This window comes from Globicephala melas, chromosome 14 (genome assembly GCF_963455315.2).
Source record: "Globicephala melas chromosome 14, mGloMel1.2, whole genome shotgun sequence".
In the NCBI taxonomy this organism is placed as follows: domain Eukaryota; kingdom Metazoa; phylum Chordata; class Mammalia; order Artiodactyla; family Delphinidae; genus Globicephala; species Globicephala melas.
The window spans coordinates 32815770-32841140 of record NC_083327.1 but is presented as its reverse complement, the minus strand read 5'-3'; the positions used below and the strand labels follow the sequence as shown (position 1 = coordinate 32841140).

The 25371-nt window shown below is 36.9% G+C and overlaps 1 protein-coding gene and 1 pseudogene across 5 annotated transcripts in view; one reads left to right on the top strand and one right to left on the bottom strand.

Moving 5' to 3' along the window:
• Positions 1-25371, bottom strand: part of GRIK2 (glutamate ionotropic receptor kainate type subunit 2) — a 641457-nt gene that overhangs the window by 355752 nt on the left and 260334 nt on the right. The window lies entirely within an intron of this gene.
• LOC115866996 (guanine nucleotide-binding protein G(I)/G(S)/G(O) subunit gamma-5 pseudogene) lies at positions 20304-20710 on the top strand (annotated as a pseudogene).

Here is a 25371-nt window from a genome sequence, read left to right as displayed (position 1 = left end):
CAATCCTGCATCATCACATCTTTCTTCTCTGCTAGCTTATTCTCCTCAGAATACAAGCAGGCTGTTATTTAACTTTAAATAAATATTCTCTTGACACTAATTTCTCCACCAGCTATCACCTCATCCCTCTGCTTTCTTTTGTAAGAAAGCTCCTAGAAAGAGCTATCTATATTCACAGCCTCTAATTCCTCACCTTCCACTCTCATGTAAACTCCCTCTAATCAGGCTTTTGTTCCCACCACTCCACTGAATCTATCCCCCTCAAGGTTACCAAGGATCTCCAGGTTGCTGAATTCCATGGTCAAGTCTCAGCCTCCATTTCACTTAATATCAGCAATATCACTCCCTGCTTCCTTGATAGGATATCTTCACTGACTTCCAGGATACCCCAATGTCCTTAGATTTCCTCTTGTCTTACAGACCATCGTTTTTCATCTCTCAGTCTCTTTTTAGTGATCACACCCAGTTTTATGACTTTAACACTACTCTCGAATGAATATTCCAGTCCAGACCCTACCGGGTCTCCAGACTCCTTTATCCAACTGTCTACTCCATCACATCTCTGGCTGTTAACAAACACCTGGAACTTGACTTATCCACAGCGGTACATGCTGTCCCATTCACAGTCTTCCCAGAGTTAGCTGACGGCAAGGCCATTCTTCCAGTTCCACCTTAGAATATGTCTTTTTCCTGTAACGCTCCTCTCCTATTTATTTGCATGGCGTACTCTCTCATCTACTTTGACCACCCTATTTTAAAACTGTAGTCTTCTTTTCTACTGTCAGATTCCTCTTACACTGTTTTTCCCCCCTGTGTTGCACTTATCACCTTCTATCTTACTCTATAATTTACATATTTATGACACTAATTACTTATTCTCTGTCTTCTTCCACTAGAATATAAACTCCATAGAGGCAGGGATTTTTGTCTGATTATTTCTTGGATGCATCTCAGGTGATTAGAGCATGTCTAGCACTTGGTGGATGTTCAAAAACATTTGTGGAATGAATGAATGAATGACGTGATCTTTATTCTTGAGGAGCTTGCAGTCCATTTGGGGAAATAAATTATATGTTGGAAAAAAGAATGTCTGCCAGTACCAGGCAGAACGTGCCAAGTGATAAGTGAGTAGAATAGGCCCAAAGTGCTAAGATATTGTCTTTTCTAAGGATTCAGAAGACTGGGCTCAATTTGAAATAATTCACTCTGGAAGAAAACTGATAATCTCAGAAAGTGAAGATGGGAGTAAAACATTTTAGAAGAGAGCAATTTAGGGCCTCAATGCCACTGCATTTCTGAATTTAAAAGGAAGCTATTTGTTGCCAAAAAGAAATACAAAAAGAGTTCATTCCAACTGAAGGTCTCTTTCTTCTTTGTCTACAAAAGTACAAAACTATGTCCCACTAATGGGCATTTTGGTTAATGCATATGCAGTGGCTGTTACTAGGTGCTAGGGGTGGGTGTACAGAAGAAGGAAACAAGAAATCAGTCTGGAAGCCCCACTTCAAATCAGATTTTTCAAGTCAGTTCACCGCAAAATAAAGAGGGGAGGGAATTAAACAGTTACTAAGAAACAGAAGAAAAAAATATAAGTGGGCCAAGGGAAAAGCTTTTAGTAAATGTGAAAAAATCATGCTGACACTGATGATGGGCCACTTAGGAGTGATTATTTCTAATGGAGCAAAGAGGGGCAGCGGGTGCTGTGAGATGCAGGCTGGGGTCTCTTCAAAGAAACCCCCGGCTTCCCAACTGTCACTTTGTCTTTGGGCTGGAGCTGACATTCTGTTAATGCATCCCACCCCTGCATCAGCTGTCCCTAAGTGCAGCCACTTAGGAGATGAAGCAATTTTTGGTACAGCTTCTCTTTGTCCATTGAGCATTTTTTTCAGGGGCAGTTGAAGGCTAAACTGAAAGAGAAGCGGATAAAATTTATCTGTGCCCCAAGACTCTCCTCCAGTCCTTTCCCTCTCACTGTTGACCTCTCCAGTGCCTCAGGAACCAAATGGACTGCAGGCTTTTTCTTCTCCTTCTAGCTAAACAGAGGAAGACATGTTTCTGGTCATTTAGACTGACATCCTTACTACCTGGTTTCTAATACGTTTCTCCTCTTGGGATTATTAGTATTTTAAACCTTTGCTCTTCAGTTGTGATCTGAAAAATTCTGTCTTCCCTGGAAGGTTAAGGAGAATTTAAGTATCTAAATTCACCTAAAAATGGGGCCCAACCTGCTTTCAGGTTGCTTTGGTCAAAGGAAACGGTTTCGATCTCTCAGGAAGCCCTGAGGGATGGCAAAAGGATTCTTCTGGACTTTACTGTTCTCATCTGCAGCCCTAAGGCATGGTCTCTGCTCAGACTTGGTACTGAGGACCCCCTTGGCTGGCTATCTCCAGCCTTCTATACCGTCTTCCTTCTCACATATATAACCTCCTTTTCTTCCCTTTCTCAGCCAATTGGTGTCAGCCGTCGGTGATACAGGGCTTGTACTCTGGGCTTTATCCCTTGACTCCTGGCTGACACCTGGTCTGATTTCCTTGACCCTACCCTGAAGCAGGGTGACCCCTGCCTTGAACATTTTACAAAATCATTCGCTTGTTTGCTATAAATCTTAAACTCTCCAAGTTCATTATGGGGAGGATGTCCAGAGTGGTTTAGGAAGGAGACTCAGTTCTAATCGTTTATGAGAATACAGGTAGAAGCTTGAATGTGGCTTGTACTTGTATGTGGACTGGGGTCATCTATGAAAGTCAGGTCTGATCATCATCTAGTAAACATCTCCAAGTTGCACCAGCTGTTGGTTACTGCCTATGAGGAAATTGGTTGCTAAACATTTTTAATATTACCTCAATCTACTGTGGCCCAGAGGCCAAGTGGTAGAATGGCAAAAGCATGAACTTTAGATTCATCCAGACATGGATATTAATGTGTGACCTTGGGCAAGTTACAAAACTTATTTACGTCTTTTTGGATCCCTGTGATTTCCCTATGTTTTCTGCAAGGGTTAAATTAGATGACAGAAACAAAATAGGTATCACAGTTTCTGGCACTATTATTTTACTTATTTATTTGTTTATATTCCTGAACTACTTTCTTGGAGAGAAGTGAAAGGGGGGAAGTAGTCAGAAAGGAACTTCTGGAAAGAGAATGGTTCCAGCAGTTACTCAGAATGTTTAGTCCCTTCTACCATTCTCTAAAAATAAAAATAATTTTTAAAGTATAATTATTATTATCTCAAACCGTAAATACATAGACTCACAGGTTGATAAACAATCTTTATAGCATTGAACCCAAGCCTTAGTTTATCATGTAAGTCTCTGCGTTAAGGACATTGAATAGCATGGTATATAGTATCTTGGCTCATAACTTTAAAAGAAAAAACACTAAAAAATAGTTTTAAAGGCAATTCTCATATCCACTTCCCAGGGAAAATATGATAACTCAGTGAAAATATCTCTACATAGATATGACATAATAAGGCCCACAATTTGTGATTTCTGATCCTCTAAGAGAATACAAGAGTAGACCTTGGAAACTCTGGATGAATGAATAGTTTATGTAATCCTTGGTCTAATTCAAATCTCAAATATGTACTTTATTTTTATACCTCCAGAACCTGAAACAATGACAGGCATTTAGTTGGTGATTAACAAATTTTTATGTGACCAATGAACAGAGACACCATTAGCCCAATTCTAATTATCCTGAGCTATGTATATTAGCTTCTAAGCTATAGACTTCTAAGCCATAACATACCTGAAGTTGCCGCCTATCTCTATTGCAAGTCTGCAATGTATTTAACAAAAAACAATGCAGGGGAATAGATTAGGAGAAACCAGTGGGTCTTCATCAGGGGTGATGTTGCCTCCAGGGCACATTTGGCAATGTCTAGAGACATTTTTGATTATCATAACCAGGGGCTGGGACTGCTAATGACATCTAGTGGTACAGGACCACTCCCTACAACAAAGAATTACCTGGTCCCGATGTCAAAAGTACCGAGGACAAGAAATTCTGGCCTAAGCAATGGATATTTGAGACTGGCACTTAGCACATCACGATAATGTGTAATTCTGCCTTCTGCTTCTCATGCTGAATGCCTTATGTACTCATCCATAAGATGTGTATTCCAGGCATTTAGGTAGATTTTCCATTATCTGACTTTACTTTGCCTGCCCTTTTACAATACGGCAGAGGCTATTCATCTTAAGTTAAAAAAAAGCAAAATGACTGAGTGAGTTGTTAGAGGAGCATTATGCATCCTTTCCATAGTGACAGTCTGCTGGTTCAGATCTAATCTTTACCTGCTGTAAAATGGAGATACTATATACCATTTACTCATCTCTGCTTATCTCCTATTTTTGTTTGTCTGGCTGTAGTTTCTTGGTCTCATAAAACAAAACCATGGCTTAATGTGCCCTTCTATATAGCCTTGGTGAAAACTTTGGGTCCGCAAAAATGTATATAGTGCAAAAGTTACAAAAATCATTTCATATTATGACTTCTGTTTAGTGCTTTCTGCAGGCCTTAGCACTTTCTCACCCGGAGTCAACTGTCTACATTGGAGCATAGCCGTGCAGAGATATGCAGAGCTAACTGTGGACCCTGGACTCTCGTTTAGCTTCAGATACTAAGTCCCTCCTCACCCGCCAGTACATAGAGAAGTTTCTTTCTTTTGTTGTCACCCCTCACTTGCGGTTCCTTGGTTTTTCCTTACTTGTGTCTGTTGTGAGAAGGTAGAGAAATTTAATGAAGAACAGGAGTGCTGGATTCAACATTTGGGATTCATATCCTGATTCTGACATTTAACAGTATTTTACCTTGGAAAGCTTCTTAATGTCTTTACCACTCAGATCCCACATTTGTATACATGGGAACAATAAAAGAGAGTTGTGAAAGTAGAAAATGAGGAATGTGTGCTGTCATGCAGCAGGTTCTCAATAGCAATGTTATCATGATGATTAATATTGATATTTATCTCTTACACATCATATCTTTCTCGTCTCTTCTCTGTATTAATAGTAATGGGATAATTTCCTCTCCAAATGTCTCTGTTTTCTCTGTTCCATATATTCCTGATTGAAGACTGGGAATTTTAAGGTGACATTGGCAGAAATAGAAATGTAGCACTTTTAATTTCTCTATCTGGCAAGAAGTGTATTGTATTTTGCTGACAAAGAATCTCAAAAGTCATCCTCAATTTTCTGTAGTGATATCTTTCGCAAATCTTTAAATGTAGGGACAGAATACCTACAGAAACGTTGCAGTTATAACAGAAAGCAATTTGATACGTTATTCTTACTTGTTTTGTTTTCTGTTTTCAATTTTTTCTGATATAACTGAACTAAAGTACATATATTTAAATATAAAATTTGATTAGTTTTGAATCATGAAATCATTGCTACCATCAATGTAAATATTTCCATCACCCACAAAGGTTTCCTCATGCCTTTTTGTGGTTATGTTTACTTTTTACTTTTTCATAAGGCCAGGAGATAAGAATTGACTAGATTTAGACAAATCTTGCATTTTCTGAAATAGACATGCAGAATTATAACTAAATTACCATGAAAATAACATAAATTTTTCCTTTGAAATCCAAGTGGGACATGTAGTTGTATCAGAACATAGATTCTTGGACCCTATAACTGTATAGAATTTACTCATTTGTTCACTCAACAAATATACATATAAGCATCTACCAGGTCCTGTTCCAGGTGAGGACACAGGGCTAAAGAAGACAAATTCCCTGGAAAGACTTATTGAGGAGAGAAACAAAAAACTAAAAGTCTATGAGAAGAGTAGGAAATTCCACATTATTTTTTTTCTAATGCAATTTAAAAAGAAGTGGCAGAAATAGAAGAATACTGTTGCAAGCACTAAGTTGTGAAAGGTTTGATCACAAAAAAGAATTTGCAAATATCATTTATATGTAATAAGGCTTCCATAACAAAGCTGAATTTTTTATACTTGACCCTAGTGTTAGAAGAGACGGTGAAGAGCAGAAGTGTTACTTACATTCAAAATAAGTATATATTAATGCAATTTTAAAATACTGTCTTGGGACTTCCCTGGTGGCCCAGTGGTAAAGAATCTGCCATCCAATGCAGGGGACGCGGGTTCGATCCCTGGTCAGGGAACTAAACTCCCACATGCCACAGGGCAACTAAGCCCCCATGCGCATGCCACAACTATGAGGTCACGCTCCTCAACTAGAGCCTGAGTGCCACAAACTATAGAGCCCATGTACCCTGGAACCTGTGGGCCACAACTAGAGAGAGAAAACCCGCATGCCACAACTAGAGAGAAGCCGGCGTACCACAACCAAGAGCCTGAGAGCCGCAAGGAAAGATCCTGCATGCCTCAATGAAGATCCTGCGTGTGGCAACTAAGACCTGACACAGCCAAAAACGTAATAATAATAAATAAATCTTTAAAAAAAACTCTTAAAAAAATAAATAAAAAATAAAAATACTGTATTGACATCAAAATTCTTAGAGGGACAATAAGGACTAATCAAGAGCAATGAAGTTCAGGATGTTTATTAGCTAATAGTGCAGTAAAAAATATCATCAACTTATAAAATAAGTTCTATAAAGAAAATGTTCAACAAGTCAAATGAATTCATTTTTTTTTAAAGCACAACATAACATTTACTTGCTTAGGGTAGATGGGGAATTTTTATATTATTGCTCCTATGCTCCAGTTTATTTGAACAAAAATGGTTTATATCTTAAGGTTATTAGACATTTTAAAATCTTAATAAGCAAACCTTCAGAAAAACAAAATAGCCCCTCTAGCATTCATTGTTTAGCTTACTGTGTGACACTTATTTTACATATGCTGTCTCACGTGAATTCAAAACAACCCAGTTATGTATCATGTTTTCCATTTAAGGGAGAAATTGATGATAGCCAGTTGACACATTTGGGGACAAAAACCTATAGCCTTATGATTATAAGCTGGATCATAACCCAACAGTAACTGACAGAAAAGCTAACCTCCTAAAAGGGAGAGCAGTAGTGTATAACTTTAGCAGAGTGAACATCTGTCACAATTAAATTCATAATTGACATGATGAATTAAACTTCTACATAATAACAAATATAGTTTAAGAGGTAAATATCAAAACACTTCATGGCCCTTACCTCTTTTTGGTAAGATTGCTGTGGATTTTAAGTCTTTTTTTCCCTCTGCTCTTTGTTATCAAGTCTTTTTACAGCCAATATGTCTTACTTTTTCTAGCAGTCAGGACAGGCTAAGTTATATTGTGATTAAAAACAGCACTCAAATCTCAGTGGCTTAACAACATGCAAGTTTAATTGTTTCTCCTACAACTTGTCTAACATGGATTGGTATGGTGGTTCTCTACATTGTAGTTGCTCCAGGACCTCTGTTTGGACACTTGCCCTCATCATCATCATGGCATGGGGAAGAAAATGTGACAGATTGATCACTGGCTTTTAAACCATCCACAAGGAAGTGATTCAGTACCTTTGCTCACATTTCATTGGTGAAAGAAAATCACATGACTTTGCTTAGCTTCAAAGAGTGTGAGAAAATGCAATTCTGACCTGTGCCTAAAGCAGAGGCAGGTATATTTGGTGAATAGCACTAATAACTATAAAACTTAATTAATAACTTTTTAATGGTCTAAAATGTTATATAATTTTTTAAAATCTACTTAATTAAAAATTAATTATATTAATTTTCCTGGAAAGTTTATAGATTCCTGTTAACCAACCTTATGATGCCAAAACCAAGATTATTCCTAGTGTCCCCCCTGGGAGCTTACTTATGCCTCCAACCTGTCCAGTGATACTCAGTCATCTCAAGCTCCAGGGTCAGCTCTCTCCACAGGGTTACTTCTAAAATGCTTATATGCTCTGATTTCAGGGCATGACCGATACTTCATGATCTCTTCTGACCTACTTGTTCTTATTCTTGGACACCCCTCACTGACACACCCTGTGTTTCAATCACAGTAGACACGTCACCATGCTACAAATTCACCACACTGTTTCACAGCTCTGTTCCTTTGAATTTCCTAGCCTACCTAACCTTAGCATATGTTGAGTTTAAATGTCAGCTATATTTACTATCTCTAACAACCTAATCTCCCTTTTTGTTTTGTCATAACACTTTTTATGTGACTCTTTTAGCATTTACTGTATTATAATTTATTTGTAATACCAGGTTTTAAGTACTTGGAGAATAGGAAACATCTTACTCATGTTTGGTTCTTCTCTGGCCAATAAAGGGCTTGATAATAAATTAGTTTATTTAATAAGTATGTATCATCATTATAAAATAAGTTTATGAAGAAAAAGTGATTTTAAAAATAATAATCACCTTCAAATATATCTTCAAATTAAGTATGATGTTATAGGAGTAATGAGAAATGACTTCTCTCCATCTAACACTGAGAACTGATGAAGAAGTTAGCCCAAATTAAAGAAGAATGGTGAAACTTAGCTGAAGGACCACATGTACTGCCTTGAAATCTGAAATCCATAAAGGGTCTGTTAGTTGACTGTCTATCAACTAGGCTAATAAATTAAAAAATAAATGTGGTATCATTTATAAAGTATAATTTAATACAACTCAAATTTGCCTATATTTAGAAAAGCTGAGTACATCATCCAGAGCAATCTACAGATTTAAGGCAATCCCTACCAAAATACCAATGATGTTTTTTTCTAGAACTAGAAAAATCCATCCTAATATTCATTTGGAATCTCAAGAGATCACAAATGGCCAAAACAATCTTGAAAAAAAGAACAGATTTAGAGGTCTCACACTTCCTGATTTCAAAATGTATCACAAACCTACATTAATCAAAACAGTATGGTACTAGCATAAAGACAGATACATGAAATAGAATAGAAAGGCTAGAAATAAACCCTCACATATATAGTCAAATGATTTGCAACAAGGATACCAAGACCATTCAATGGGGAAAGGACTGTCTTTTCAACAATCAGTGTTAAGAGAACTGGATATCCATGTGCAAAAGAAGAAAGTTGGATCCTCACCTTACACATTATACAAAAACTAACTCAGAATGGATTAAAAACCTAAGTTTAAGATGTAAAATTAGAAAAACATAGGGAAAAAGGCTCATAACATTGATATGGCAATGATTTCCTGTATATGACACCAAGGGCACAGAAAACAAAAGTAAAAATAGATAAGACTACAAAATCAAAAACTTCTGTGTATCGAAGGACACGATAAACAGAGTGAAAAGTCAATCTACGGGATGAGAAAAGATATTTATAAATCATATATCCAATAAGGGAGGCAATCTCCAGAATACATAAAGAACTCCTATAACTCAATAACAAAATTTCAAACCACCTGATATGAAAATGGGCAACAGACTTAAATAGACATTTATCCAAATAAAATATACAAAAAGCCAAAAAGCATATGAAAAAATGTTCAACATGATTAATCACTAGGGAAATGTAAATCAAAACCACAATGCTATATTAGCTCACACCTACCAGGATGGCTACTACCAAAAAAAAAAGGAAAGAAAGAAAGTAATGTGTTGGTGAGGATTTAGAGAAATTGGAACCCTTGTTCACTGTTGGTAGGAATGTAAAATGCTGTATTTTTTATGGAAAACAGTAGGGTATTTCCTCAAAAAATTAAGTATAGAATAACCATATGATCCAGCAATTCCACTTCTGTATATACATCCAAAAGAATTAAGAATAAGAATAGGGTTTTGAAGAGATATTTGTACAGCCATGTTCATAGAAGCATTATTCACAATAGCAAAAAAAAATAGAAGTAACTGAAGTATCTATTGACAGAGGAACGGATAAACAAAATATGGTAATTACATACAATGGAATATAGAATATTATTCAGCCTTAAAAAGGGAAGGACATTCTGACACATGCTGAACATGAATAAACCTTGAAGATATTATGCTTAGTGAAATAAGCCAGTCACAAAAAAATAAATACTGTATGATTCTACTTTAATGAGGTATCCAGTGTAGTCAAATTCATACAAACAGAAAACAGAATGGTGGTTGCCAGGGGCTGGGGGGGAGGGGACGTGGGGTATTGCTGTTTACTTGGTATAGAGTTTCAGTTTTGCAAGATGAAAAATTTTTGGAGATTGGTTTATAGCAATGTGAATATACTTAATACTATTGAACTGTACAATTAAAACTAGTTAAGATGGTAAATTTTATTTTATGTGTATTTTACCACAATTAAAAAATTAAAAAATCTGAATACAATATTATGGTGCTCTATATGTGGTTTAAGACAACTACAACTAAACATTGCATGCATGTTTAAGTCTATCTCTACTCTAAACTCACGACCAACGGAGTTACAAATAATGCTGTCAGTTCTACAGTCTTTCAGAGCCCATCCTAATCTCCTAAATAGTGACAATAAATTATACAACATTAAATAGTACTCAGGAAATAATATATATACAATTATAAAAACAATATCACATTAGGTCACTATGTGTTTATCTGTTCCTACACACTATGTGAGTAAAATTTGCTCAGCCTAATTTAGATTTACTCCATTATAACAAAAAACAATTGACTTTCAAGAATTATTGGTTTAGCAGGCAGAGAAAACCATTCTGTGTATCTCTGGTTTGCCAGTAGCCTCTGTGAATACTCTTTGACCTTTGCAATAGTGTAAACGCATAAGGAACCCTTTGTCAAAAGTGTAAAAGCTAAGACCTGGGCAGTGTTTGAAGGTCCTTTAGATTCGGCTTCTTTTAACATATAAATGCAAATATCTTTGCCATGTTACTTCTTTTTTCCCCCCAGCTTTATTGAGATATAATTGGCACATAAATTTGTGCAAGTTTAAGGTGTACAGCATGATGATTTGATACATGTACATATTGTAAAATGATTACCATAATAGGGTTACTTAATATCTCCATTAACTCACAAAATTACCATTTCTTCTTTTTTGGGGGTTAGGAGGTGAAAACACTTAAGATCTAACTCTTTTAGCAACTTTCAAGAATATAATACAGTATTGTTAACTATAGTCACCATACTGTACATTAGATCCCCAGAACATATTCATCTTATAACTAGAAGTTTGTACCCTTTCACTAATATCTCCCCATATTCCCCACACCCCTACCCCTGGTGACTACTACTCTACTCTTTCTCTGAGTTTGGCTTTTTTAGATTTCACATACAAATGAGATCATATAGTATCTGTCGTTCTCTGTCTGACTTATTTTACTTATTATAATACCCTCAAGGTCCAACCATGTTGCTGCAAATGTCAGAATTTTCTTCTTTCTCATGCCTGAATAATATTCATGGAATGTACGTGTATGTGTGTGTGTATATATATATATATATTTACATACATATATATATATTTACATATATATATGTATACACACACACACACATATACATATTTTTATCCATTTATCCATAGACAAACACTTAGGTTGTTTTCATATGTTGGCTACTGTGAATAATGCTGCAATAAACATAGAAGTGCAGATATCTCTTTGAGATTCTAATTTCATTGTTTTGATTAGATACCCAGAAGTAGGATTGCTGGATCATAGAGTAGTTTTATTTTCACTTTTTTGAGGAACTGCCATAATGTTTTTTATAGGGGCTGCACCAATTTATATTTCCACCAACAGTGCACAAGGGTTCTCTCTTCTCCACATCCTTACCAACACTTATTATTTATTGTCAACAGATGTGAGGTGTTATCTTACTGTGATTTTGATTTTCATTTCCCTGATGATTAGTGATGTTGAGCATATTTTCATGTAACTGTTGGGCATTTGTATGTCTTCTATTGAGGTCCTCTGACTATTCTTTAATTGAATTGTTTTTCTGCTAGTGAACATCGAGTTACCTCTTAATATATAATAGGTACTCTTTTCTTTAAGAATAGATGAAAACTGAATATTAAAGATTATGCTTAAAACATTGATCTAGTTCCTTGGCTGAGTTTCCAATGACAGCTGATGGTATTTAAAAGAAAAAATTTATATCATTTCCTTTGGTCTCACAATATGCCAATAAGAGCTCTCTGACCTTCAGCCACATTTCAGAAAAGGGAATTACAGCTTGTCATTACTCATTGTGTAATTAATAGGGTAATTAACAAGTTAGTGTTAAGCTTTCAAGTGCTGACTTACTTTTCTTTCTTTAATGTCAACCCAATTATTTCAATTGGATAACAGCATAAAAGTTCATTGTGAAAATGGAAGGGGAGATTTTTTAAAATGATTGACAAATCAAACTCATCAGTCATGCAATTATCACTTTTTGCAAAATTCTTTTAAGTTCAATTAAAAAGTAAAACTATTTGTAAATTTGCTGAAATAGATATTATAAAACATTATATCAGTGCTAGATTATTCTAAATTATATTAAGTTACACTTGACAATTTTTATTATATTTCTGTTACAATGTTCTTCCTATGTATTACAACTAATTCAAAGCTGTTTAAAATACTCTAAGGACAAAAATATTTAGCTGAATTAAAACTACTCAATGTGGAAGATTACACAATGAATATATATTTTTAATAAGTGCTACATAATTTTATCAGTATTTAATCACTACAAACCATTCCAGTTTTATTTAAAATTTTAAAATGTTTTCATCTATGAAATTATGCCTTTGTTATACTGACAAATTTGATTATCAATTTTTTTCAAAATATGACAATTTGCATATTATTCAAGATTAGATGGATCAGTGGTTCTTTTTTTTTTTTTTTTTTTTTTTTGTGGTACACGGGCCTCTCACTGTTGTGGCCTCTCCCGTTGCGGAGCACAGGCTCCGGACGCGCAGGCTCAGCGGCCATGGCTCACGGGCCCAGCTGCTCCGCAGTATGTGGGATCTTCCCGGACTGGGGCATGAACCCATGTCCCCTGCATCGGCAGGCAGACTCTCAACCACTGCACCACCAGGGAAGCCCAGTGGTTCTTAAAGTTAGTCAAAATTAGATATATCAGGAGAGACCTTCAATATGGCGGAAGAGTAAGACATGGAGCTCACCTTCCTCCCCACAGATACATCAGAAATACATCTACATGTGGAACAACTCCTACAGAACACCTACTGAATGCTGGCAGAATCCCTCAGACTTCCCAAAAGGCAAGAAACTCTCCATGTACCTGGGTAGGGCAAAAGAAGAAAGAAAAAACAGAGACAAAAGAATAGGGATGGAACCTGCACATCTGGGAGGGAGCTGTGAAGGAGGAAAAGTTTCCACACACTAGGAAGTCCCTTCACTGGTGGAGACAGGGGTGGCAGGGGGAAGCTTCAGAGCCACGGAGGAGACCGCAACAACAGGGGTGCAGAGGGCAAAGTGGACAGATTCCGGCACAGAAGGTCGGTGCTAACCAGCACTCACCAGCCCAACAGGCTTGTCTGCTCACCTGTCAGGACGGGTGAGGGCTGGGAGCTGAGGCTCCAGCTTCGGAGTTCAGATCCCAGGAAGAGGACTGGGGTTGGCAGCATGAACACAGCCTGAAGGGGGCTAGTGCGCCACAGATACCTGGCAGGGAGTCCGGGAAAAAGTCTGGAACTGCCTAAGAGACAAGAGACCATTGTTCCGGGGTGCGCGAGGAGCGGGGATTCAGAGCATCGCCTAAACGAGCTCTAGAGACAGTTGTGAGCCGCGGCTATCAGCGCAGACACCAGAGACGGGCATGAAACACTAAGCTTCAGGCAGCAGCCACTAAGAACCTGTGCGCAAGCACAGGTCACTATCCACCCCTCCCCTCCCAGGAGCCTGTGCAGCCTGCTACTGCCAGGGTCCCATGATCCAGGGACAACTTCCCTGGGAGAACACACGGCACACCTCAGGCTGTTGCAATGTCATGTTGGCCTCTGCCGCCGCAGGCTCGTCCCACATTCCATACCCCTCCCTCCCCCCCAACCCCTCACCCCCAGGCTGAGAGAGCCAGAGCTCCCTAATTAGCTGCTACTTTAACCCCGTCCTGTCTGGGAGGGAACAAACACCCTCAGGCAACCTACACGCAGAGGCAGGGCCAAATCCAAAGCTGAATCCCAGGAGCTGTGCGCACAAAGAAGAGAAAGGGAAATTTCTCCTAGCAGCCTCAGGAGCAGCGGATTAAATCTCCACAATCAATGTGATGTACCCTGCACTCTGGAACACCTGAATAGGCAAAAATCATCCCAAAATTGAGGTGGTGGACTTTGGAAGCAACTGTAGACTTGGGGTTTGCTTTCTGCATCTAATGTGTTTCTGGTTTTACGTTTATCTTAGTTTAGTATTTAGAGTTTATTATCATTGGTATATTTGCTTATTGACTTTGTTGCTCTTTTTTATATATATATATATATATATATTTTCCTTTTTCTCTTTTTCTGAGTATGTATGTATATGCTTCTTTGTGTGATTTTGTCTGTATGGCTTTGATTTTACCATTTGTCCTAGGCTTCTCTCTGTCCGTTTTTATTTATTGATTTATTTTAGTATAGTTTTTAGTGCTTGTTAATATTGGTGGATTTGTTTTTTGGTTTGGTTGCTCTCTTCCTTCCTTCTTTTTTTTTTCTTTTTTTTATTACTTTTTCTTTTTAATATTTTTTCATTTTGTATTTTAATAACTTTATTTGATTTGATTTAATTTTTTTCTTTCTTTCTTTTCTTTTTTCTCCCTTTTATTCTGAGCCGTGTGCCTGACAGGGTCTCGGTGCTCCCACCGGGTGTCAGGCCTGTGCCTCTGAGGTGGGAGAGCTGAGTTCAGGACATTGGTCCACCACAGACTTCCTGGCTCCACATAGTATTAAATGGTGAAAGCTCTCCCAGAGATCTCCATCTCAATGCTAAGACCCAGCTCCACTCAATGACCAGCAAGCTACAGTGCTGCACACCCTAAGCCAAACACCTAGAAGACAGAAACACGACCCCACCCATTAGCAGAGAGGCTGCCTAAAATCATAAAAAGGTCACAGACACCCCAAGACACACCACCAGATGCGGTCCTGCCCACCAGAAAGACAAGAGCCAAACTCATCCAACAAAACACAGGCGCTAGTCCCCTCCAACAGGAAGCCTACACAATGCACTGAAACAACCTTAGCCACTGGAGGCAGACACGAAAAACAAAGGGAACTACAAACAGGCAGCTTGCAAAAAAGAGACCCCAAACACAGTAAATTAAGCAAAATGAGAAGTCAGAGAAACACACAGCAGATGAAGGAGCAAGGTAAAAACCCACCAGACCAAACAAATGAAGAGGAAATAAGCAGTCTACCTGAAAAATAATTCAGAGTAATGATAGTAAAGATGATCCAAGATCTTGGAAATAGAATGCAGAAAATACAAGAAAGGTTTAACAAGAACCTAGAAGAACTAAAGAGCAAACAAATAATGATGAAAACACAATAAATGAAATTAAAAATTCTCTACAAGGAATCAATAGCAGAATAACTGACACAGAAGAACGGATAAGTGACCTGGAAGATAAAATAGTGGAAATAACTACCGCAGAGCAGAAAAAAGAAAAAAGAATGAAAAGAATTGAGGACGGTCTTAGAGACCTCTGGGACAACATCAAACACACCAACATTCGAATTATTACAGGGGTCCCAGAAGAAGAAAGGGACTGAGAAAATATTTGAAGATATTATAGTTGAAAACTTCCCTAATAAGGGAAAGGAAATAGTCAAGAAAGTCTAGGAAGTGCAGTGAGTCCCATACAGGATAAATCCAAGGAGAAACACGCCAAGGCACATATTAATAAACTATCAAAAATTAAATACAAAGAAAAAATATTAAAAGCAGAAAGGGGAAAACAACAAATAACATACAAGGGAATCCCCATAAGGTTAACAGCTGATCGTTCAGCAGAAACTCTGCAAGCCAGAAGGGAGTGGCAGGACATATTTAAAGCGATGAAAGGGGAAAAACCGACAACCAAGATTACCCTACCCAGCAAGGATCTCATTCAGATTTGATGGAGAAATTAAAACCTTAACAGACAAGCAAAAGCTAAGAGAATTCAGCACCACCAAACCAGTTTTACAACAAATGCTAAAGGAATTTCTCTAGGCAGGAGACACAAGCGAAGGAAAAGACCTACAAAAACAAACTCAAAACAATTAAGAAAATGGTAACAGGAACATATGTATCGAAAATTACCTTAAATGTAAATGGATTAAATGCTCCAAGCAAAAGACACAGACTGGATGAATGGATACAAAAACAAGACCCATATATATGCTGTCTACAAGAGACCCACTTCAGACCTAGGGACACATCTCCTGAAAATGAGGAGATGGAAAAAGATATTCCATGCAAATGGAAATCAAAAGAAAGCTGGAGTAGCAATTCTTATATCACACAAAATAGACTTTAAAATAGACTATTACAAGAGACAACAAAGGACACTACATAACGATCAAGGGATCAATCCAAGAAGAAGATATAACAAGTGTAAATATTTATGCACCCAACACAGGAGCACCTCAGTACATAAGGCAAATGCTAACAGCCATAAAATGGGAAATCGACAATAACACAATCATAGTAGGGGACTTTAACACCCCACTTTCACCAATGGACAGATCATCCAAAATGAAAATAAATAAGGAAACACAGCTTTAAATGATACATTAAACAAGATGGACTTAATTGATATTTATAGATATTCCATCCCAAAACAACAGAATATACTTTCTTCTCAAGTCCTCATGGAACATCCTGCAGGATAGATTGTATCTTGGGTCAAATTAAGATACAAATCAAGCCTTGGTAAATTTAAGAAAATTGAAATCGAATCAAGCATGTTTTCTGACCTCAACCTATTGGACTAGATATCAATTACAGGAAAAATTCTGTAAAAAATACGAACACATGGAGGCTGAACAATACACTACTTAATAACCAAGAGATCACTGAAGAAATCAAAGTGGAAATCAAAAAATCCCTAGAAACAAATGATAATGAAAACACGATGACCCAAAACCTATGGGATGCAGGAAAAGCAGTTCTAAGGGGGAAGTTTATAAAAATACAATCCTACCTCAAGAAACATCTCAAATAAACAACCTAACCTTACACCTAAATCAATTAGAGAAACAAGAACCAAAAAATCCCAAAGTTAGCAGAAGGAAAGAAATCATAAAGATCAGATCAGAAATAAATGAAAAAGAAATGAAGGAAACAGTAGCAAAGATCAATAAAGCTAAAAGCTGGTTCTTTGAGAAGATAAACAAAATTGATAAATTATTAGCCAGATAAATCAAGAAAAAAAGGGAGAGGACTCAGATCAATAGAATTAGAAATGAAAAAGAAGTAACAACTGACACTGCAGAAATACAAAGGATCATGAGAGATTACTACAAGCAACTCTATGTCAATAAAATAGACAACCTGGAAGAAATGGACACATTCTTAGAAAAGCACAACCTTCCTAGACTGAACCAGGAAGAAATAAACAGACCAATCACAAGCACTGAAATTGTGACTGTGATTAAAAATCTTCCAACAAACAGAAGACCAGGACCAGATGCCTTTACAGGAGAATTCTATGAAACATTTAGAGAAGAGCTAACACCTATCCTTCTCAAACTCCAAAATATAGTAGAGGGAGGAACACTCCCAAACTCATTCTACGAGGCCACCATCACCCTGATACCAAAACCAGACAAAGATGTCACAAAGAAAGAAAACTACAGGCCAATATCACTGATTAACATAGATGCAAAACTCCTCAACAAAATACCAGCAAACAGAATCCATCAGCACATTAAAAGGATCATATACCATGATCAAGTGGGGTTTATCCCAGGAATGCAAGGATTCTTCAATATATACAAATCAATCAATGTGATAAACCATATTAACAAATTGAAGGAGAAAAACCATACGATCATCACAATAGAGGCAGAGAAACTTTTGACAAAATTCAACACCCATTTATGATAAAAACCCTCCAGAAAGTAGGCATAGAGGGAACTTACCTCAACATAATAAAGGCCATATAAGACAAACCCACAGCCAACATCATTCTCAAAGGTGAAAAACTGAAACCATTTCCTCTAAGATCAGGAACAAGACAAGGTTGTCCACTATCATCACTAGTATTTAACATAGTGTGGGAAGTTTTAGCCACAGCAATCAGAGAAGAAAAAGAAATAAAAGGAATCCAAATCGGAAAGGAAGAAATAAAGCTGTCACTGTTTGCAGATGACATGATACTATACATAGAAAATCCTAAAGATTCTACCAGAAAACTACTAGAGCTAATCAATGAATTTGGTAAAGTAGCAGGATACAAAACTAATGCACAGAAATCTCTTGCATTCCTATACACTAATGATGAAAAATATGAACGAGAAATTAAGGAAACACTCCCATTTAGCACTGCAACAAACAGAATAAAATACCTAGGAATAAACCTACGTAAGGAGACAAAGGACCTGTATGCAGAAAACTATAAGACACTGATGAAAGAAATTAAAGGAGATACAAACAGATGGAGAGATATACCATGTTCTTGGATTGGAAGAAGCAACATTGTGAAAGTAATGATACGACCCAAAGCTATCTACAGATTCAATGCAATCCCTATCAAACTACCAATGGCATTTTTCACAGAACTAGTACCAAAAAATTCACAATTTGTATGGAAACACAAAAGACCCTGAATAGCCTAAGCAATCTTGAGAAAGAAAAACGGAGCTGGACCGAATCAGGCTCCCAGACTTCAGACTATACTGCAAATCTACAGTAATCAAGACAGTATGGTACTGGCACACAAACAGAAATATAGATCAATGGAACAGGATAGAAAGCCCAGAGATAAAACCACACACATATTGTCACCTTATTTTTGATAAAGGGGGCAAGAATACAATGGAGAAAAGACCGCCTCTTCAATAAGTGGTGCTGGGATAACCAGACAGCTACATGTAAAAGAATGAAAGTAGAGCACTCCCTAATACCATACACAAAAATAAACTCAAAATGGATTAAAGACCTAAATGTAAGGCCAGACACTATAAAACTCTTAGAGGAAAACATAGGCAGAAGACTCTATGACCTAAATCACAGCAAGATCCTTTTTGACCCACCTCCTAGAGAAAGGGAAATAAAAACAAAAATAAACAAATGGGACCTAATGAAACTTCAAAGCTTTTGCACAGCAAAGGAAACCATAAACAAGATGAAAAGACAGCCCTCAGAATGGGAGAAAATATTTGCAAATGAAGCAACTGACAAAGGATTAATGTCCAAAATTTACAAGCATCTCATGCAGCTCAATATCATAAAAACAAACAACCCAATCCAAAAATGGGCAGAAAATCTAAATAGACATTTCTTCAAAGAAGATATATAGATTGCCAACAAACACATGAAAGGATGCTCAACATCACTAATCATTAGAGAAATGCAAATCCAAACTATAATGAGGTATCATCTCACAACAGTGAGAATGGTCATCATCAAAAAATCTACAAACAATAAATGCTGGAGAGAGTGTGGAGAAACGTGAACCCTCTTGCACTGTTGGTGGGAATGTAAATTGATACAGCCACTATAGAGAACTGTATGTAGGTTCCTTAAAAAACTAAAAATAGAACTACCATATGACCCAGCAAACCCACTACTGGGCATATAACCTGAGAAAACCATAATTCAAAAAGACAGGCGAACCACAATGTTCATCGCAGCTCTATTTACAATAGCCAGGACATGGAAGCAACCTAAGTGTCCATCGACAGAGGAACGGATAAAGAATATGTGACACATATATACAGGGGAATATTACTCAGCCATAAAAAGAAAAAAATTGAGTTACTGGTCGTGAGGTGAATGGACCTAGTGTCTGTCATACAGAGTGAAGTCAGTCAGAAAGAGAAAAACAAATACTGTATGCTAACACATATATATGGAATCTTTAAAAAAAAAAATGGTTCTGAAGAACCTAGGGGCAGGACAGGAATAAAGACGTATAGATAGAAAATGGACTTGAGGACACGGGGAGGTGGAAGGGTAAGCTGCGATGAAGTGAGAGAGTGGCATGGACATATATACACTACGAAATGTGAAATAGATACCTAGTGGGAAGCAGCCACATAGCACAGGGAGGTCAGCTCGGTGCTTTGTGACCACCTAGAGGGGGTGGGTTAGGGAGGGTGGGAGGGAGACACAAGAGAGAGGAGATATGCGGATATATGTATATCTATAGCTGATTCACTTTGTTATAAAGCAGAAACTAACACACCATTGTAAAGCAATTATACTCCAATAAAGATGTTAAAAAAAGAGCTCTCGCGTGTGCCATGTCTGGTTCCTCCAGCGTCGCCGCTATGAAGTAAGTGGTTCAACAACTCCGGCTGCAGGCTGGGCTCAACCGCGTGAAGGTTTCCCAGGCAGCTGCAGATTTGAAACAATTCTGTCTGCAGAATGCTCAACATGACCCCCTGCTGACTGGAGTATCTTCAAGTACAAATCCCTTCAAACCTCAGAAAGTCTGTTCCTTTTTGTAGTAAAATGAATCTTTGCAAGGTTTTTAAACCACTTTTCATAAACCGGTGAATATTCAAAGGAAAGCTAAATCTGAAGCCTGTACAAAAGCCTGTCTCTATAACATGTGCCATACTATACGAACTTCTACTTTTGTCAGTCTACCTCTCTGAATATTCATGGATTTCTGTTTCACAAGGGTAATTATTTTATATACACTGGTGGCAGCATACAATAAAATACTTAGTATAAAAAATAAAAAAGATGTTAAAAAAATTTAATGTATCAATGTTTCTTAAAGTGTTGTCACTAGACCAGCAGCATCATGATCCCTTGCTAACTTATTAGAAAAAAACTCTCAGGCCACATCCCACATGTACTAAATCAGACACTGGGAGTAAAGCCAGCAGGCAGCGTTTTAATACGTTTACCTAATGATTTTAATGCACACTAAAGTTTGAGAACTACTAGACTAGGTTATGCTTTTATAGGAAAAATCATCTCCCAAATCATAGCAATTTAACAGAACAAGATTTTATGTCGCCTAAAAGCAAAGTCTGCTGTAGATCTAACTAATTTCTCAAGGCAGCTTTCTTTGATATTTTGGGTCAGCATTTTGGGATACTTCAAACTTATAAGCACAATTGGTATGGCAAGGAATGAGTAAGCTGGAGAATTATGTGACGTGCAATTAAATGCTTCCATCCAGAAACGAGCAACACTACTGCTCACATTTCACCAACTAAAGCAGTCCATGTGGTCACACTAAAATTCAAGGATTAAGGACCGGGCTTCCCTGGTGGCGCAGTGGTTGCGAGTCTGACTGCCGATGCAGGGGACACGGGTTTGTGCCCCAGTCCGGAAGGTCCCACATGCCGCGGAGCGGCTGGGCCCGTGAGCCATGGCCGCTGAGCCTGCGTGTCCGGAGCCTGTGCTCCACAACGGGAGAGGCCACAACAGTGAGAGGCCCGTGTACCGCAAAAAAAAAAAAAAAAAAAAAAATTAAGGACCTTCAATCTCCTGAGGTCTAGAAGTAGAGGTAACCACATACTGGTAAACATTAGTAATGCATATCACAATTAGCTATGTTTCCTTTTCCAACTGCAAGTCCCTGAGTATAAACACAGAGTTACTGAGTAATAGGAGCTGGCCTAGAAATCTCCAGTTTTAACAGTAGCCCAGGAAATCCCATTATCTGATATCAATTAAATTTAAGAACCAGTGCTTTGGATTTTAATGTTAATATCTGTTATATAATTAACTTTGTTTTATCAAATGGAAGATGATTGAATTTACAGAAATGCAAATATTTATGACAAGTAAAATAATGTCTTTGGTTATTATAAGAAGGCAAGGAGAGGTGTCTATTAGGCTTTGTATCGTCATTAGCGTTTACTAGCCAAGGATAGATTTAATACATGTTTAATGTATTTATGCAAAAAAATTCATTTCTTGAGCTTCTTTTTGAATCACTGAAATATGAAGAGTAGACACTGTACCACCTCCAAATTGGAATAATTCTGAAATAATGATGTACAATTAGCCTGTCTAGAATTTGGGTGTTAACTGTTTCTTGCTTTCTCTAAATGTTTGCGTCTAGAGGACTCTGTCCCCAAATATTGTTTACATACCTTATATTAAAGCAAGATAAACATTTATACAATGTTCAGTAGGAAACAGAAAACTGTTTTAGAAGGCAGTCATGTTCACCTGATGTATAAAGAGTATCTAACCTAGGTTTTAATCCATTCAGGATCTCAATTTTTAAAAAAGTGTTTCTGATACTGAACCAATTTATTTTTAATCAAGTATCCAATAAATGATCTATTACATCTTGCAGAAATGAATATATGTTAGATTTATTTCTTTTCTTCTTTCCCTGAAGTCTTGTCTCCGTTAAAAATGAATCCTATCACTATTTTATGGGTGAATGCTATGGACCATAATCACTACTAAGTAATTCATATAAAAATGAGCCTCTATGTGGAAAAGTCTCTACACTGAGTTATTTTTAAAGAAATGACATTACTATTGCAACGAAGTAATGGAACATATACATATATAACCATATATGTACATCTATACATAAACACATATACACATATAAAATAATGACAGATGTCACAAAAATCTCCTTCAATTTTCAGTTTCTTAAAAAATCCTTCTCCTAACTAAAACAAACAAAAAAAAAACTGCCTTACTTAGAATTCTTTATCTCTTTCTCCCTTGGTTATTTTTTACCTTCTTGCTTTTTATCTGAAATACTCTTCCTTCAGAACTCCCACGACATATTTCCTCAGCTCATTCAAGTCCTAGCTCAAATTTCGCCTTCTAAATAAGGTCTCTTCTAATAACAATCCAACTTAATATTGCAGTACTCCCTCCTTGTACTCCTTATATGCCTCCCTTGCTTTATTTCTCTCCATAACACTTATCACATTTGATGCTATATATATATACATATTTATTTTGTTATTGTTTATCACTCTACACTAGAATGCAAATTCCACAAGGCAAAGAATTTTTGTCTGTTTTGTTCACTCTTGTACTTCCAGTACCTAGAACAGCGATGACACATAGTAAATGTTTGATAATTACTTGTGAACGAAATAAAGAAATAAGTTATTAAAAAAACAAAGGAAGAAGCAAATAAATGGAGGAATTAATTATAAAATATTTAGAGCTCTTAGGTTCAGGAAATCATCACCTCTGCTAAATGGGTCATGTGAGCATGCTGAAAATTGTACTCTAAAATTGATGATGAACTATTTTATCAACTAAACTCTTGCATCATACAAAGAATAGAAATACTAACTCATACAGGTAGAAGTCAGGGAAGGTTACTTCACAAGTTTACTTTGTAAGAATATTTTAAGGTACATCTGAAGGTGGTGAACAGATCACCAAATGAGAAGGGCATAACAAGCTGAGAGAACGAATTGTGCACAGCAAAGAAACTTGAGATAGCAGAGCATGATTGGTAATGGAGAACTACAATTATTCAAGGAAAGCTGTAGCATAAATATTGAGAGAGGAAATACCAGGGAAATAAAATCAAAGGGGCACGAGAGTGCCAATGATGAAGGCTGCATGTGTCATGCTGAAGAACTAGAACTCATTCTTCCAAGAACTGAGGAACCGCCAAACAGCTTTAAGCCTGGGCATGACATCACCACATTGTCATTTCTAAAAACACCATTTTGTCTGCATCAGAGACATGAACTTAAATAGGGTAGAGGGCAGAACATGGTCTAGGTAGTTTACGATAAAGATGTTAACTAAAACAGATGGTAGGGATGGAGGACAGAAGTAAATTTGAGAAATGTGAGATAAAAATGAGAAGTATTAAGCGATCCGTTGGAAATGAGGGAAGAGAGAAAGACAAGAATCTAGAATGACCACTAGGAATCTAGCTGGGCAACTGGATAAAGAGGGAAAGCCAGGAGAAAAAGCAAGTTTTGGAATAAAGGTGATGAGTTTGGCTTTTGTTATGCTGGGTGAGATGTGCCTGTGGGACATCCAAATAAAGATGATCAGTGGGTGGCTGAATCTCTGAGTCTGTCACTTGCTAGAAGCAACTGAAGATGTCCAGCAGTGAGTCTACAACATACAGGCAGAGAAAGGCATGAGTCAGATGGAAGGCTTTAGGGACAGTGAGGTAAACAAGTAGAAAACAAGAAGCCTGGGAATAAAACCTGAACAGCATCAGCTTTTAAGGAACAGAGAAAGAAAAAAGAGTTTAAGAATATGAGAAGGGGAAAAAATGGCTGAAAAGGACACAACAAGGAGAGAATGATGGCACAGAGGCCAAACAAGGAGAGTTTTAGTCTTTCACTGAAGAAGGGAGTAGTCAAAATTGTCAAGAGCATCAGAGAGATAATTTAAGTACTATCGTTCCCCTACACTGCATAGAGGAGACAGAGAAGACCAGGAAAAGGCTAAGGGAAAAGTAGTTACCAGAATGCTCACGCCAACATGTTCCAGATTTAAATATAGAAAACTGGCAGTGTTTGGTCATCACCAGGGAATTATTCTCACTTTATGATTTTTTTCTTTCCCAACAAAGGCAAATACTACTGATCATTGAAGTCTGGTACAAGTCCTGCTTCTTCTATTTCTTTACATATGTATTTATTTCACTATCTGCAGAAATATGAATTGTATGATTGTTGTGGATTAAAAATTTTATTTTTGTCTTTTAGGGTTGGCAATATTTTAAAGATTTTAAAACTTAGAGAAATAATTAGTTCTATGAATATGTTTAAAAATACTGTCGAGTAATCAAAATTTAAGTAATAATATTACAAATAATTTTGAGGCTTGCTTAAATGGAAATAAAGAACCTATGTCCATGCAAAACCAACATGGTGGAAACACTAATACACCAAGCTATGTAATCAAATATATCCTAATAATTAGGTTTAACTCAAAATTGCTAATTGTATTTCCACTTGGAATTAGAGAACTTGAAGCTATTTCCACTTGGGATTAGAGAATTTGAAGCTTTGCACTTAGAACATATAACATATAATCATCTTAGATCCAAATTACCCCACTCCTTTAAATAAAATTAAAATTATTTGGTTATATGTTTTATAACACAAAAGTTGTTATATTATTCAAAAGTTAGTATCTTCTAGAAATATATTTTTTCACATCAACTTCTATTGAATTATTTTAGTTATCCTATTTAAATATAGGTGCAAAATAAAATAAAATAATTTTTTACTCTTACTAACTCCAAAAGCACACACAGATGTATCTAGAACATAGTCTATAAATAGAATTCATTCAAGTTAATAAAGTTAGTAAAGAAATCATTTCCGCTTTTGCTTAGGATAAAGGCCCTGGCCTTTTTTTCTTTTTCGTACCATGGAAATTAAT